At 39.1% G+C, this 17,426-nt stretch overlaps 1 protein-coding gene across 1 annotated transcript in view; it reads right to left on the reverse strand.

The window, feature by feature from the left end:
- The window catches only part of stk36 (serine/threonine kinase 36 (fused homolog, Drosophila)), a 98,831-nt gene that overhangs the window by 22,241 nt on the left and 59,164 nt on the right, over window positions 1-17,426 (reverse strand). The gene's annotated exons all lie outside the window — the stretch shown is intronic.

The following is a 17,426-nucleotide window of genomic DNA, read 5'->3' on the forward strand; positions in this document are numbered from 1 at the left end:
TATTCGATTATTTTTATTAAGACAAACAATAAATCATTGTATAGTATGAACAACACACAATTACACACTAGACAGTTAAATAAGTAAAAACACATACATACATACATATACATATACATATATATATATACATATACATATATATATATATATATATATATACATACATATATATATACACACACACACACACAAACACACACACATTTTTTTACAGTGCACAGAGAGGAGCTGCCTCCAGCCCCTCCCCCTCGTGAAGTTGCGTGCCGATACCGTCAACACTGCACTTGCTCAGAGAGGCTATCGTTACGTTAGTTGCTGTGGTCTTGCCGTGGGATTAACTGTACTAATAAAACCGTTGAAACACCGCGGCCACGCTGCTGTGAAAGCTCCTCAAACCGTCATTTATCAGTCTGATTGTTACCCCTCTCAGTGGCAGCTCCTCCACCCATATCTTTATATCTTTATAACGGAGCTAACCGCTAACCGGAGCTAACCGCTAATCAGAGCTAGCTCGTTGCCAACCGAGCCTTCAGTTCTGCGTGCCTGTATCCATTAACTGCATGTATGGACTCGAGCCCAAACAAAACCCTTCATTTTATTAAAATGGCTGTAAAAGTTTTAAACTTCAACTCAGAATTGTTTGAATGACAGAGATCAGCTCAAGGTACAGTGTAGCGTTAGCGTGCTAAGTTGATGCTTTCTCTGCGTAGTGCAGACTGATTTGCTCTTGCGAGTCATCAAATCGAGACCAAATCGCAGCCTTTGCGATTAGGAAATCGCGTTTTAACATATCGCGATATTATCGCAAATGCAATTAATCGTTCAGCCCTATAGCCCAGCTAGCTAATGTGTTCAAAGTCACAACGTCAAGCTTCCAGAATCAAACATATCAAACACATCTTTAAAACCTAAAGAAAGTCCAGTTGACCTTGAGTTAGCAATTCTAGATAATATCAACCTTCATATGACTGCTGAGGGACATGTATCAGTCTTTTTCACTTTGAAATTGTGCATCTAAAGACTTCAAGAATGTCTGAGCCACATTTGTCCTTAAGCTACTCTAGAAAGTTGAGGGAATGCTAAATGCACTAAAAGCCTTTCTTCACTTGAAGTAATGCATAGTTTTTGCCAAAAATGTATAATACTGCCAGAGGGAGAAAAATGAACTCATGCTGAGTAAACTTATAGCAAGGGTCAGCATTAAAATTAAACAGATGAAAGAGAGGAAGCAGAGTAAGTGTGGACTATAAAACATGTGCCAGAACATATGCCCAAGCTCTCCGTTTCCTCTCTGTGAAATATCCAAATTAATTACCAGTTCTCACATGTGCAGCCACAGTAAGTGCATAGGTGAGATGGGTGGTCAGCATGCCTTAGCAGTTCCACGTAGCCTATAAACTCTACTTTGCCGTGCATTTGTTTCACGGTCAACATTTCAGACATGCAACTACAGATATTTTCCACCGGTTGACGTGGACTCATTCTACCCTGTCTATGTCTGTGACTAGTCCAAAAATGCAGCTGTGTGTGAGAAAGTGGAAATTTTGAATTATGCGATTCTGGCATGATGATGCATGTCTGAGGATTTTGAGAAAAAAGGTCAGAGTCTAGCATGGGAGGTCTTGTGTCAGACATTTTTTTTTTTACTTTTTGAGAAGGAAGGGATTTGTCAAAAAGCTGCATAGGATGACCTACATAAGAGCAGATAGAGGAAAACCTGGAGAGGAGCCAATGGAAATATTGATTTGTTCCCCTAGTTGCCTCTTGCCTGAGTTTATATTCATATCTAGTTGTAGGTTCGATGGCTTTAATTGAGCCAGATTTCTTATCAAAAAGAATGTTTGGCTTCACCAGCTCTCTCAAGTGAAGCTTTTGATTAGGAAAAATAAATTTCATACACTGGGAGCCCTATGTTATATTTGAATTTAATACCAAGGATTAATGGTCTCTAAAACAGTGTGCAGTTTATGTAGTACACATTTCCATTAGAGTGATGCTAACTGTTATAGGACAGAACATTAGCAACATGAATTATCCAATGTAGGAAGAGGAGGGAAGGATAATGGACCTAGATTCCTTCAGTCCTTTCAAAAATGATTCTACAAAATTACAATTTGGGTATTTTTATGTAGTTTTGGTCATAATTTCTATCAGTAGCATTGTGCTCAACAAGTTAACTGCTGATATTTAGGAACATGGCGACATTGCTTAAAATGTCTGAAAAAAAGTTTCGAAAAACTTACTTTAAAAGAAGAAAACAAAAGGTGAACAGTAAAATTCCTGACCATACTGCCCTTTGTAAACATCCATCTTTGCCACCTTGCCACCTCTACAGGTAAACAGTAAAGGTGGTACACATTGTCCAAAATGCAATCTTGGAACCCATCAGCTATCAGCTAATTTTGCTTTTTATTTTATCTGCATTCATACACAGATATCTGTTAAGAGACGATTTGCTAATCACACCGGAAAGTACGTATTTCTGTGGGTCCACAGTAATACAGGACCAAAACATTTTTTTTCCAAGGATGGCAAAGGCACGTCCTGCCCTACTCTGCCTCTGACTGGCTTACTCTGGTATTCTTACCCTAACCAATCTCACTCCTCATGCCTAAACCTAACCAATCCAACCAACAAAGGCAACAAGTACTAGCCAATCAGAGGCAGAGTAGGGCAGGTCATGCCTTCGCTATCCTAGGAAATACAAATTTGCCTACAGGACACGCCCTCGGAACGGTTTTATTTGGGTTACGTTAATAAGCACCAAAAGTATGTTGTTAGGTTTAGAAAAAGATAATGATTTGGGTTTAAATAATAGTATGTATAATTTATTAATTAATTAAATAATCATCTCAGGAGCCTGTCTTGTAGGGAAGTGGGCATGACTTGTAACCAGAGGGACTGCAGTTCCTTTCTCAAAATATTGGCTGTTGCCCCTAAATCTTCGTCGGGCCGATAGGCCGAGATTGTTTTATTGCCCAATCTAATTTTATTTTATTGATGTCGCAGTGTTCCAAGATCTCAGTAATTTCTTTGGTGAGTACAGTGTTATCATAACCAGCCAAAACTACCACATTCTTTTTTTTTTTTTTAAATATACCGGCATTATCCTTCATCCTTAGGCTACACACTAAACCACTAACCTGCTTCTACGTAAAGAACTACCATTCTCTACCATTGAATGAAGTAGAAAGTAGAAACAAACTATTTTATTTCTGAAAAATAATAAATCTTGCTTCACTCACCACTGCTGCAAAAGCTTAATATTGCTGGGTCAGCCAGCAGTGCATCATTGCATTTCCTGTTTAAAAAAAATAAAGAAAATACCCATAACTCCACATTCTTTTGCTCCCTTTAATAGTTCCCCTACCAAGCAAAGGCTTACCCTTAATTGGTAAAACCATTATAAACTGGTGCAGAACTGAGAGTTTCTGTAAGTAATTAGGGTGAGGAACCCAGTGACAAATTTTCTATGTGGCGTCTTCTGTCTGATCAGCAGCAGATTTTTGTTTTTGCAGCTATTTGCTGAGTCAGATGGACTGTACACCACAGACCATTTAAAGATATCCACTCTCAAAGAAGTGCTCTGTACATAGTCCATGTGATTCTGAATGGGTACTACATAGAAAGGCCCAATGAGCAGCCTTATTAATGTGTATCTCTGAGGAGGTCTGCTGACTGCAGCAGGAACAGGATCTGTCTGCAAACAATAGTGATGACAGATCCGCAGCTGACCTCTGCTCATGAAAAACTATTCTAACGATTCAGCTTAGTGTGGCTGAGTTAAACTGCATGCCACTCTTTTTGACACATTTTTGTTTATTGTGTGGATGTGGTTTTGTCTGCCAACAAACATCAAGTTAAAAGTAGTGCTGTCAAATGATTAAAATATTGAATCACAATTAATCGCATTAATGTCATAGTTAACTCGCAATTAATCAAAACATTTTATGTATTCTAAATGTCCCTTGATTTCTTTTTGTCCCATTATTTTTTTCTCATTTTAATGCTCTTATCAACATGGAAAAGTGGATTGGCTTGTTTTGTGCTTTTGTCGCCTGGCTTTGACGAGGGGGTGGAGAATTTGCATCAGCTGTGTGCTTGGCCATCAAGTGGTATTTCAGACTGGACGTGCTGCGATGATAGCTCAGTTCACAACGACAAAACACACAGATCACTTTGGTCTTGTCAATGGAACCATTTGGCAAATTTTTAAAAGTAAACTTTCCATTCAGAATCTTATTGGCATCCATTTCGGCGTCTACGTTAGCCTACTACTCTTTGGCCGGCTTGCAAGTGTGTGCGGCGTGCCTGTGTAACAGTGATATTTTGAATACATTGAATGGAAATACATCCATAGATTAAAAGATACTTAAAGATGTGCATAAAAGTATAAGTTAAAAATGCTAAGTTAAAATGCTGTAATTATTTGCACTGCTTGGTTAAAAAGATGTTTTGTTTCCAGTCTAGCTAGATCCGGTGTGGTGTTGTAGTTTTTCTAACGTTACTAGTTGTTGCAACAGCATGTGAAAAAAACTACAAAGTTTGCTAGGCCAAAAATAATGTTAATCTCGCGATAAAACAATTTACGCCATTAAAATGGGTTTGCATTAATGCCGTTAACGCGTTTAACTGACAGCACTAGTTAAAAGCAATTATCTGAGCACAACAGCATTGAGTCCTCCTCTGAGTATCTACCAAAAATTAAACTTAGACTTTCATGTCTGTACACTAAATACGAAGCTACCGTAACAGTCACGGCAATTTACAGTTTTTACACTTCCATTTTTGTACGATCAAACGAACAAGATGTAATGTGTTAATAAGTGAGCTATAGAGGTGCTGGATTTAGTAACCTTTGGACAGAGCCACGCTAGCTGTTTCCCCGTTTCCAGTATTTGTGATAAACTAAGTTCGCTGGCTGCTGCCAGTAGCTCCAGATTTAGCATAAAGACAAAAGTGGTATCACTCTTCCCATTCAATTCTTTGCCAGAGTAAGATGGGAAAGATCATTTGTTTTTCCATATATAATAATTAATGTTGTAATTTGGGATCTATTTGTTTGATTCTGTTTTAGTTTCATGTAAACATACACTAGTCATGTAGAAACTTTGCAGGAAAGCTTTCTGATACATCTGTTGATACAGAACTAGCAACAGATCTGCCTTACATTCAACAGTGATGGTTGGGTCACCCACTGTAACACTCACCTTTGACATTGCTTGAGAGTAAACGTGTATAAGAACAAATGTGTCAGAGATAGTAACACAAATCCCCAAATCTGCTCTACTTTTCCTCTACATTCGTCTGCATTGTGTATTCTAAAAGTTATGTTCAAAAGGTGATAATCTTTGGACCCAATCTGAATGTCTGGTTTATAATAAGTTCTTGAAGAAAAAAAAAAATCATAAGAAAGGACAGAAAACAGTCAGCTGCAGGGAGTATTTTGGAGATCAGCAGAGATAAACCTCAGACTTCAGTGTGAGCTTGTTTGTGTGGCATGTCAGTGTGAGGATAGGGTGCCTCATGACATTCCTTTGGCCAGAGCTTAATATTTTTTAAATCTCAGAGCATTTAAGACAAGTAATGACCACCTTCTGAACTCAAGCTTTTAGTGTCTGAATGCAAAGCTTTGATAGCAGGTTAGACAATGCAGACATTTTAGCTTTTATTCATGATGTTCATGAGATTAAGCCAGTGCGAGTACAGACACCAGACACTACAGAAAACAACCTTTTTACCTGTTTGCAATGGGAATGAATGGACCTATTCCCTTAGATGTTGACTCTGGCATTATAAAGAAAGAGCTGCTGCATTTTACATAATCTACAGCAGTATCAACACAGAGTCAACAATGGCACCATCTCTAGTTTCAGCTACAGGAGAGATTTAGACTTAAGATGTGTGCTTTCTTGAGTGTGTTAAGTGACAACAGCAAGCATTTATATTTAATGTATGAGAAACCAAACAAGCGTTAAAGATGACAAACTGTGTTTCTTTCAGTTGAAAGGCTAGTGGTATGATCTCAGTTCCTGTGCAGTCTCACCTTCCACATAATCATCTTAATCACTGACATTCTGTTATATAAGAGAGAGCTTTTATAACGCTACTAGACACCTTCATCAGGTTTCAGTTGAGAGGAGGCCCAATAAACATTATCCTCAGTTTTCAACCATGAGGTTACATTATATTGGAAGACACAGAAAATGCTGTTTTTTGTTGCCTTTGTCAGCCTGCTGAGACAGTTGGAAACCTCTGACTGACCTCCAGAGGCCCGTTCCAGAAAGCAGGTTTAGTGAAAACTCTGAGTTGGTTAACCCTGAGATGAGGGAAACTCTGGGTTTTCCGTTCCAGAAAGAGAGGTAACTTAACCTCGGAGTCAGTTACTATGGTAACTGAGTCTGTGAACCTAACCTGGTCGGGAGCAGGTTTTCTTCAAGAAACCTCGAGTTTCTCTCAGTCTCCTCCCACTGAGAGGGAGGAGAAACTCATTTCCTCATTCATTCATTCAGTCTGTATCAGGCGCATTTTAATGCAGTTTTATCTGCATGAATAAAAAAACGTATTGGTTTATATTTGGCAGATTATAAAACGTTTTTTTCTCAAACATGTCACGTCCTTTTGTCGACGATCCCATTGATGAAAAAGCTGTATTAATTCACACAGAGTTTACGTCGGTATTGAGTCCCGACTATAGATGTATTTTCATTTCCACATTACCGATTTGAGAGGTATTTTTTATCACAGTCCATTAGATATGTAGATACCTTATCCGTCCTCATATCACTAACATCAACCATCGTGGACAGGCTTTAACATCCCAGCAGATTCTTTGTATCGCATTACGTTTTTTGCAAACAGCAGTTTTCTTAACAACAGTGTAGCGGATCATACTGTAGGCTAATAGTAGGCTAAGCCACTGTATGCAGAGCAATCAGAAAAGTGTGACTCGCTCTGAAACGTTTTTAAACTTTTTGTAGTGTTCCCTGGACAGTAGAGCCATTAAAAAGAAATACATCATTATACATTATAGTTCTGTTAATGATCATGGTGCTGCAGCCTCAGAATGGGATTAGTATAGTTTACTTTTTCGCCCGCAGGATTGCACCTAAATGAAATTATAGGTGTAGGCCTAATACAATTCCAGTTTTCACCAGTAATATTATAAGTTAACTGTGATTAAATATGAAATTAATACACTGTGAATGTGTAGCTACGCATTACTTCGAGCAGCAATTTTCTCCCACACCAATTCTCTCTCTTTTGCAGCAGCAGCTGTCTTGCTTTTTTAACGAAACACATGTTCAAACTCGCTGTTTGTGCGCATGAGTATTTCCGCCGACCCGTTTGTTTGTGGTTGTTACCATGGTGAATCGTAGTATCATGGCTCCATTCATACTGCCTTTTGTGCACGCGCGTAACCCTGAGTGAACGTACTCCGAGTTGATTGAACCAACTCATATCAGCTGTTCTGGAACCGAAAACTCAGAGTTTCCCATCTCAGGGTAAATCAACTCAGACATCAGGGTTAGACTCAGAGTTTGTTAAACCTCCTACCTGGAACGGACCCCAGTAAGGCTGAAGCTAAAGGAATGCATACTGGTTTCCGAATACAGGTGGGTTTATTGTCTCATGGTAGAGAATTAAGGGTGGGAAGAAATTAATTAGGAATAAGTACTGCCGTCTTTGCACTCACAACAATTCTTTAGTTGCAGGTTCAGCAAGAAGCCAGACTGTCGACTTGGAGGGTGTAAGAAGCCAAAAATTCCTTTACCTCTCCTGAAAAAAAAATGTCTCTATTAGGTTATTATTATTAGAAACAATTGGACACTCTTAATGTGCTTCTTTTTAAATAGAAATATATTTTATCTTGTTTTAGAAAAGTGTTTCCTAACATTTTCTTTTTTTAAACAAAGCAATGGCTGACCCTTGCCAGTAGTTGCATAATGTATGTTAAATATAAATGTCAAAAAATTCATTTTTAGAGGCCCGGAGAGGTTTAAAAATCCAGTTATTCACCAGAAAAGGTGCATAGATTATAGGAAAAAAAACATGTTATGTTTTCTCGGGTTCCTGCCCTGTTAATCATCTCATGGGTCGCAACCCCACCCCAGGTTGGTAACCATTGTTTTAGAGTGAAGCCCTTCTGTTTTCTGATCCTCTCCAATTTGTCAGTGTTTAAATTTACGCTGCAACTCCCATCATCAGTTCTCCATATAAACTTTCTGTTTGCTGTTCACAAAGTGTCCCTAGCAATTCCATCACTGCAAAATGTTTACAACTTAAACTCTGAAACATGACCATTTATGGTTTCGGTCACTGTATTTTTGTTACAATTGAAGTAGTCTTCATGGAGGGTCTGGCTACTCCACAGAGCATTCCGGGATGGGAGGAAAACGTGCTCTGGTTTAATGGCATTTCTTTAAAGTGCTCATATTATGCTTTTTGGCTTTTTCCTTTATTGTGTTATTCATCTTTTTTGTCCATGTTATAGGTTTACTAAGTGAAAAGCCCAAAGTCCACCCCAAAATGACTTACCATCTCCAACAGAAAACACTGTTCACAAACTACTCCAAACAGCTCTATTGTAGCCCATCCTTTACTTCCGTGATGCAACGTAATGCTCGCCTAGCTGCTAGTGTGGCACGCCCTCATACTCTGCTTCTGACTGGCTTGTAGTGCTTACCTAGGAACTGTGCATGTGCAACTCCCACCAAATTTAAAATTCCAACACAAAGAAAGCGGATGGAAATGGAAAATACATGCATCCGGCGGCGTCAATGTGTTGCAAGGTGTGTTTGATGATAGATTAGTTTAGTTTTATCTGCTCAAGCCAAGGATTGAATGTAAATTTTTGTGTTTGAATATAAAGTTGATATACCGAAGAGCAAAAAAACGTGGTGCATATGCATTAGTGCATATGTTGATGTGAAACACACAAGTCCTGTAACACAGCCAGCTGAACACTACTTCAGTGCAGCTGTATGAGAAATCATTTCAAGGTTTCATTTGAGTTGCTCATCCAAAGGCACACCATCAGGCCTAAATCTGGGGTTTCATATGCCATTTACTCTAATCAAGAGGTTTTTAAGGTCCCAGAATGAAGAGAGAGATTAAGTAGAACCATGTGTGTCTTTATGAGAGGGGATATGGTAAGTACCCAAAAGTGGGGGGCTTGTTTTAGAGTTCTGACATTTATTCTTCACACTATAATTTGGATTGCAAAGACAAACCCACTCGAATGAAAAATATGGCATCAATCATGGAGCTGTGATCAAAGTCACAGAGTGTATACAGAACACTGGAAGAGCAGGACATGAGCTGGCTGCTTTGGCCGCTCATAATCTTATTCATGAATGCTTTGGGTGGTCTGGCTGCTTTGGGTGCTTAGTTTAACCCGAACTCACAGCAAGCTGGACTTGCCAATAACGTGCCCAGGAATAGTCCAGTGGTAGCTGGCCAGAAAATGACGAAGAGGTACCCTTTTTTTGCAAAGAAATGCCAACTGTAGGCGTCAGAAGACTGAAAGTATTGCATATGCATAACATATTCATGTGAAGGTTTCATTTGCAACAATGAAGCGCGAACGCTCTCCCACCCTGTGTTTCTGGCCAGCTGTGCCTCCTGGTTTTAACAGTGAATGCTAATGATGCTTGTGAGCCATTTTAGGGAAACAAAATGGCAAGTTTTTCCTATAATGTGAAAAGTTCCTGGCGGAGACAAATCATCTGCTGACTTTCAAAACGTCACGTTATGCCTTTAACCTTGGCCCAGAAGAGAAGTAAAGTCCTGCTGCCTGCGGTTAGTATACGTTTGGATTTTGGCCACATCAGTCTGGCCCTGCCAGTCCCCAAAGACTGAGCTGATTTCTCATTGGCTAAGCTTCTTGAAGGGAGAAGCGAGGGGATGAGGTCATATGACGCTTTAAACCCATAAATTGTGTTTAGAAGGAGTAAGGTCATTTTATTCTTCTGTATCTCTGTCTGCATCAAAATGAGGAAAACAATGTGCAACAGACAACGTGGCATTATAAAAGTTCATGCCCAAACTTTAAGTCTCTAATCTCTAAATGAGCAGTTGAGAGCTTTAATCATAAATCATGATTTATGAACAAAAGCAATCAAGGCCAGGATCCCACTAATCCAAACCTGATGTGGGCAATACACCCTAAACATGCCTGGAAAATCAGACCTGTTCAAAACACACACAAGATCATATGCTGTAGAGTGGATAATATACTCATGTAAGTGGGTGCAGACACAAAGTCATGTTGGGCTTATAGAGATAACATGCAGATTGATACATCTACTGTTTCACAATATTAGCTCAAAAAGGAAAATTATTTTGTTGGTCAAGATGTTCAGGTCAACATGACATGCAGATGTGCGAGTGCATGTTCTATCATGAAACCTGCCCAGAACCCTGTGAAAACAACAGAACAAAAAAAACAAAGAAGAGGAAAAACCAACGAGCTTTTCCAGCAGAACAATGTAAGAGAGAACAGGAGAGCGTATGCCTCCTGTTGGCTTCTCAATGTCAGCATGGGGCAAACTGGAATGCATATCAGAAAAGCAGTGCAAGTGAAGTCATTAATCGTGGTAGGGGATAAATAGCAAATGTCCCTGCAGTTCTCTCTCATGTTCTGCCAAAGTGTATGGCAAGCATCATCATATTTCTAATCTCATTATTCATTTAGTGCTTCTTTTATCAAGCTTCAGTCACATAAAAAATGAAATCCGTAAGAAAAAAAACAAAGCTCTCTTCATACAGTCCTACCATATCAAGTGGTGCCAAAAGATATTAAAAAAAATGTTAAAAAAGATAGTTATTTTCCAGTTGCAAACGTGTAATGACTTCTGCAAGAGTTGCAAACCAGACACCAGACTTGATAGATTATTTTCAGGTGCACCTTTGTTTTTTGGTGCTTCAGTCTCTGAGTATTTAATCCTGTGAGTTTGATTTATCAAACCAGCCTCGGGTCATCATTCTTCAGCTGAAGATCAACATGAGTAATGATTGATATTAGGATGATGAATAATGTCTGTTTTCCTCTTGAAGGTTCCTATTAAACTGAAGGGGACCAACAACTGTGACTGCAGAGCCAGAAGGCTCGGGGTCAGATTCGAAACAACCTATATACATGCTCATTTCCAGGGAGACAGAGAGAAGGAACGTGTAGACAGGATTTACAAGAAGACTCAGTATTTCATGCTCTGAATGCCTGTGTGACACATTTTTAAAATGTAGAATTTAACTCTTCACACCCTACAGAACCTAAGGTAGGTCAGTAAAAGGTGTTTTTAAACACAAGTACAGACATACAGTTTTCAAGATGCAAAAGGCACCTGTGAATTAAAGTTAATTAAGATTAAGACATACTTTATTGATCGCACAAGGGGAAATTACATTTGTTCATTGTTGTTAGTTATTACACACATTACCCTGGTAGTGAGGTGAACTGACACCTCTCCAGTTACCAGTCCACTTGGTACTTGGTGTGCACGCGGACTTGACCCTCTGGGTCAAAAAAATGAAAAGCATGAAAATTAGATTAGAAGACTTTACACACCACACATAATAAAACACTCCCTCTCCCCTCCCAAATCCATCCCTACAACCTATCAAATCAAATAATTATTCATTTCTCACACTGCACTGGAACTTTTATTCTTGTATTTGTATTTATCCTATTTTAGCCTGTTTTTATTTTATATCTCTTTTTTACTGCTCTTTAATGTTTATGTAAAGCACTTTGAATTGCCTTATTGCTAAAATGTGCTATAGAAATAAAGTTACCTTCCCTTACAACCAGTCAGTCAGTCACCAGGGCATAGAGAACACTGGTGTGCCTGCCTGTCTTAAGGCTCTGCAACATGGCATCATGACTTTGCGTAAACATACACGCCACTTTCCTAAAGCCAAATGGTGTGTTATCTGTATGCATTTTGATCTATCCACGTGTATGTCTACGCTGTATACAGCGGATGTAAACATACACACTCGTCGTTGCGAGAACGTGACGTACTATCGTGAGAACATCATCACACGCGTGTAAAAAAAAATATAAAAGGTTGAGTTTAGGAAAAGAATATTGGGAAAGGCTTTAGCAACACAAAAAACAAAAACACGAACAAAACACGCTTAGGAAAACAATAAACTGTTTTACCCATCCACCACCCCAACCAACCTCCTTCCGCGGACTTAGGACTCTTCTCGCTTCGGCAAAAATTCACACGTAATGTAGGCCAATGGCGGCCAAACTGCGTTGATAAACACACTAAAAAGTGATTATGCGTCTTTATAACATGCCAAAATGGCATATGAATTGGCGTGTCATACATACACCACTTTATGAGATCAGTCTGGGCTCTGACACACCAACCCGATTATCGGCCGTCGGACAGTCTGGCGAGGTCGGTGACTCGAGTCCTTCTTGACTACTATCAACACTCTGATGGAGCCAACCGATCAGTCCGACTGCCTTTTCTACCGACGGTCGGCCGTCGGGTTGGTGTGTCAGAGCCTTTAGAGGAAGTGTTAACCACACCGTGACCGCTTTCGGCTCGACATTAATGTTATATTGCAGCGAACGGCGTCTGCGTGGTTTTGTAAAGTGTAACGGCACTTGCAACCGCTTAACCGGCATTGCCGTGACTCACTGTGACTTTAACAAACTGCCGAGTCAACGTAGTTTCGCTCTGTCCGCACCACAGCTCTGCGTGTGTGTGTCGGAGCTGAGCCCCTTTCTCTTTCAACATGCAGAGCGGACTGAGAAGTTCACCCTTACGTGCCCTCAGGTACCGAAATTTGGCACCGTTTGATTTAACGTGAATTGGTCCTCTGTAGTACTGACATAATTCAGTAGGTACCCAAAAAAGTACAGATTTTGGTACCCAACCTTAATTACAAAGTACAGTGGAGTCTTTAGGTCTTACTTAGATATAAGGTATGTAGTCATAGACTAAAGTTTGGGACAAATTTACATTTTTATCAAATGGTGGCACTACATGAAGTGTCTGGTGATAACTAAGATATAACAATTCATGAACCAACTTTCATGGAAATCCATCCAATAGTTGTCAATAGGGCTGGGCGATATGGAGAAAATCAAATATCACAATATTTTTGACCAAATACCTCGATATCGATACTGCAGCGATATTGTAGTGTTGACTATTGGTGCTTTCACAACATATTTACACAATGAGATTTTTGATAAATAATCATCAGTAATGTGGATATAATGACTACGTGGGTAAAGGCAAATAATAGAACAGTTACAACAGTCTGGTAAGTTCAGAAAAAGACATCACTTTACTGTAATGCAGCCTTTAAAACCAGGAAAAGACAACACTTACTATCCAAAATCTAAGACGATATCTAGTCCCATATCACGATACCGATATAATATAGATATACTGCCAAGCTCTAGTTGTCGAGACATTTCACTCAAAACCACAAATGTGAACACTATGTGACAGTAGAGGAAAAGCCAGGGGATCACTAAGGTCATTAGGATTTATCATCTGGGAAACATGAATTTATGTCCAAAATGTTGTACCAAACCATCACAGTTGAGACATTTCACTCTGGACCAAAGAGGTCAGCAGCGGGACCGACTGACACTGCCATCCCCTTTTAGGTTGCTAATGATAAAGTCTTTTCTGGGGCTTACAGAGGATTATCATAGTTCAACTGAGAGGAAACTGAAACACAGGGGTCATAAATGCTGTTAAAGTTTTAGTGTTTCCACTTTAATTATTAAAGCTTTCCAGGCAGAACACTAAAAACACACATACTTTCTCCTCTGAGGCATCAATACATTTATAATTAATGAAAAACAAAAAAGAATAAAACATATGGTAATGATAACCCCTCTTATTTTCCTTACAGCACAAATCATTTAATAAACTGTCCAACAGTCAGATTAGAGAGAGCTTGTGGTTTCTGAAGGTAATCATTGCTTGTTGGTGTTTTTTATTTTATTTATTTTTTTATACACAGGCTCAGTAGCCACTTAACTGCTGCCTTTGCACATTTGTTCAGAGTAATTAAATCAAGAGCTGATGTATTGAGTTTTCAAATACAGTGTCATACTGGTTTATGTTACCAAAAGCTGATTGAAAACAGCAAGGCCTTTTGTCCATAACACAAACTCTATCAAAGACCCAAATAGCAAGCATTAGGATTCATAGACTTAAAGGCACAATACGTACTGTTTGTGAACACACAGCCTTCAAAGTTGGCCCCTCATCCCCAGCTCAACAAGCGCGAGAGAGAGAGAGAGAGAGAGAGAGAGAGAGAGAGAGAGAGAGAGAGAGAGAGAGAGAGAGAGAGAGAGCGAGCAGCGGAGTTTAAATTAGAGGAAAGAAATGTTGACGTCCTGGTACCTGCGTGACGTCCTGGTACCTGGGAATGAGAACGAGGTGCACAACCTACATGCTGTTATTGGCTGGTGGTTACACACCCAAATAGGGCCCAAAGGCTTTTTGCTGATGCCCATGAATTTCTCGCACACAGAAAAATAATAAGAGAAAATACAGTCAGAGGGCAGGGTCTCAGACACCGCCACACTTATGGGCCATAAGTGATAATTGAGAGGAATTAATTTTACAGTACATTGGTTTTTAATAAAATACTGCATATTATACCTTTAAAAGACACCTATACATACCTTATTCACCTAACACCATGGATTACTTATCTGTCCTGAAGAATTACAAATATGCTTTATAGTCAACAGGCATGCCACCTGTTACCTCAGTGCAATATGTACTGCTTGTCTTGTGAAATTTAGAGAGATTTAATAGCAAAGGCCTTTGTTGTGGGTGCTTTGAGATATACATTTGATATTCCTTGTAATTCATTCATCTTTGGCTGCTTTTCTGGCGTAATGGAGAATTATTTGATTCAAATGAAGCCGACCGTGGAGCTGGAATTTTTCTAAAGCTGCTGCCTGAAACAAATTATAAGTCAATTACAAGTGATTATGCAGCACTTGTTGTTCCTTGTCACATTACGTACAGAAAACAAAAAGACACAAAAACAATAAACAAGGATAAAACGAGCAAGAGAAAATGAGCCGCTAGCATACTCATCAGATTGGTTGTGAATACATAATATGGCTTTAGTTTGGCAGGGATATCAGTCAGCCAGGCAATTTATGGAAATTCAAATTGCATGGAATCCCATAACTATAGCAAGGTTTACCTTTAAATATTCTGGACTGAATCACAATCTAAGAGGGTCAGAAGTGTCAGACTTAGAAAAATAGATCATAACCTTAAATTTTCTTTAGATTGTCACAAGATGACAATCTTCTCATTATTCTATTACTTTATGGCCAAAACAACATAGAGCTATGTTCTTTTGTCAGTCACTCCCACATGCTGATAGGGCTGTGCTGTGGAGTCGTAAGAGAGCTCCAAAAGAATGAGGCCAACTGAACATGGGCCCAAACATTATACATTATGTGCCTATTGCTCAAAGGGCTGTCATGAATAGAAGTTAAGCTGCCAAATGCATCACCAAACAGAGCACAAAAGAATGAGATTGTATAACTGATCTTTCTGCACACTCAGAATCATATTTAATGAAAAAGTAAGAATACATCTACAAATAATGTGCTGTATGTTGCACTGAATAATATATAGGGAGGTAGATCTTGTTGCCAAATAAGCTTTTAAAGTTTTTAAGTAATGAAAATGAAATACTAAAACACATTGTAGTTACACATTTATAACAGGAGTGGAAATTCTCACCACCCCACTTCGCTCACATGGTCTGATGCTCATATTAGAAAGCAAAGCATGTACAAAGACTTGAATTGCACATAAAGTAGGCAGTAGCCATGCAAAAATGCTATCAACAAGAGTCAACAACCATGCTAGCGGTTCTATGAGACTGTAGGCAGAGTGGTGCATTGTGTTAAATGCTAATGTCAGCATGCTAATGTGTTCACATTGATAATGTTATCATGCTGATGTATCACTGGTAGGTTTACTGTGTTCATAATCTTTAGCTCATGGGCATGCTAAAGCCGTCTGCATGCCTCTCGTGGCAGACTGGTATTATGTAACTGTGACCGACGCAGTGACCCACGTGTGCCTCTCGAAATTTGAAATGCCAAGGTCTGCGGCTGGGCTAACTGCACATGGTTCATTGTTGACGATTGGCTCATTGGTCTATGGGAACCATGACCCAATCACCTGACATAAAGACCAGAAGCACATAAAGCAAATACAAAGCAGTGGCAACAAACAGCCACTACAAAAGTTTTAACAAAGAACCTTCACATTTGACTTTTCCGGCTTTCTTCTACAGCAGCTTTCATGCGTGCTTGTTATGGTGAACAGTGTTGGAGCTCAGTGGTAACTTCAGCACGAACAATGCTATCGAGGAGAAGTCAACAGAATAAATCCTCTGGGGACCATGATCGTCTGTATCAAATTCCATGGCAATCCATCTTACTACTACTTACTACTGTGGCTAAAAAAAAAAATCAAACCCAAAATGTTTTCTTCACCTATTCTAATATAACCCTCCACATTCTATGATGGTAGAGCAGCAACTAGCGGTGCGGCATAGTCAGGGCAATGCAAGACAACAGTCAGATGTCTGTTTAAGAAAAAGTCATGTTTAAGGGTTAGGGTTAGTTTCATCTATGATAGGCATTTTAAGACATTAAATTTATAACACTAAAACAAACATGTTTATGTTAAAACTGATTGGAGATCTTATAAAGTGTTGGGGTTTGCAATATTAATTTCTTTGGTTTATTATATTTATTTTTTTGTTGCCAACATTTGCTAATCCCCAAGGGCTACATAGTTAGTTGTTTACTGAAGAGGTTTCTCAGAGAACCTACTGGAAAGAATCTCCCAGTTGTATGCTTCCACAAATCATGGTGACTCACTTGGGAAAGTGTTGACATTCATGCATAGATCAGTGAAGCAATGTAGACATATATGGGTTATTGCTTTGCCTCTAGTTTCTAAGATCACAAAAGGTTTATGAACTTTTTAAGGCATTTTGCCCCAAGCCACTATAACGTGTCTGACATGTAACCTTTCCCTGGGTGGGGACTCTCCTGTATGCTACTGATCCTGGCCGTAGCATTTAAGGTATCAGTATCTTGGCTTCTCCTAAATATCTTTGACCTAAGATCGTGCAGTTTGGTTCGCAATATAAATAATATACTTATAAAAGGTCTTCTGTTCAGTTTAATTTCTCTTGTACACTTCTAACTACGGTTTTGCTTTTCTTTAGAAAACCCAATTAGTTCCACTTGACTCAAATCTACCAATTCAAATATACCATGGAAATAAAATAAAGTTTAAAATGAAGAAAATGCTCAACTGTCAGTACACAAAGACATAATTTCGACAGGATTCAGCACAACTAAACTAATTTTCTCTAGCTGT

Source organism: Perca fluviatilis, chromosome 16 (assembly GCF_010015445.1).
Source record: "Perca fluviatilis chromosome 16, GENO_Pfluv_1.0, whole genome shotgun sequence".
NCBI classification, from domain to species: Eukaryota; Metazoa; Chordata; class Actinopteri; order Perciformes; family Percidae; genus Perca; species Perca fluviatilis.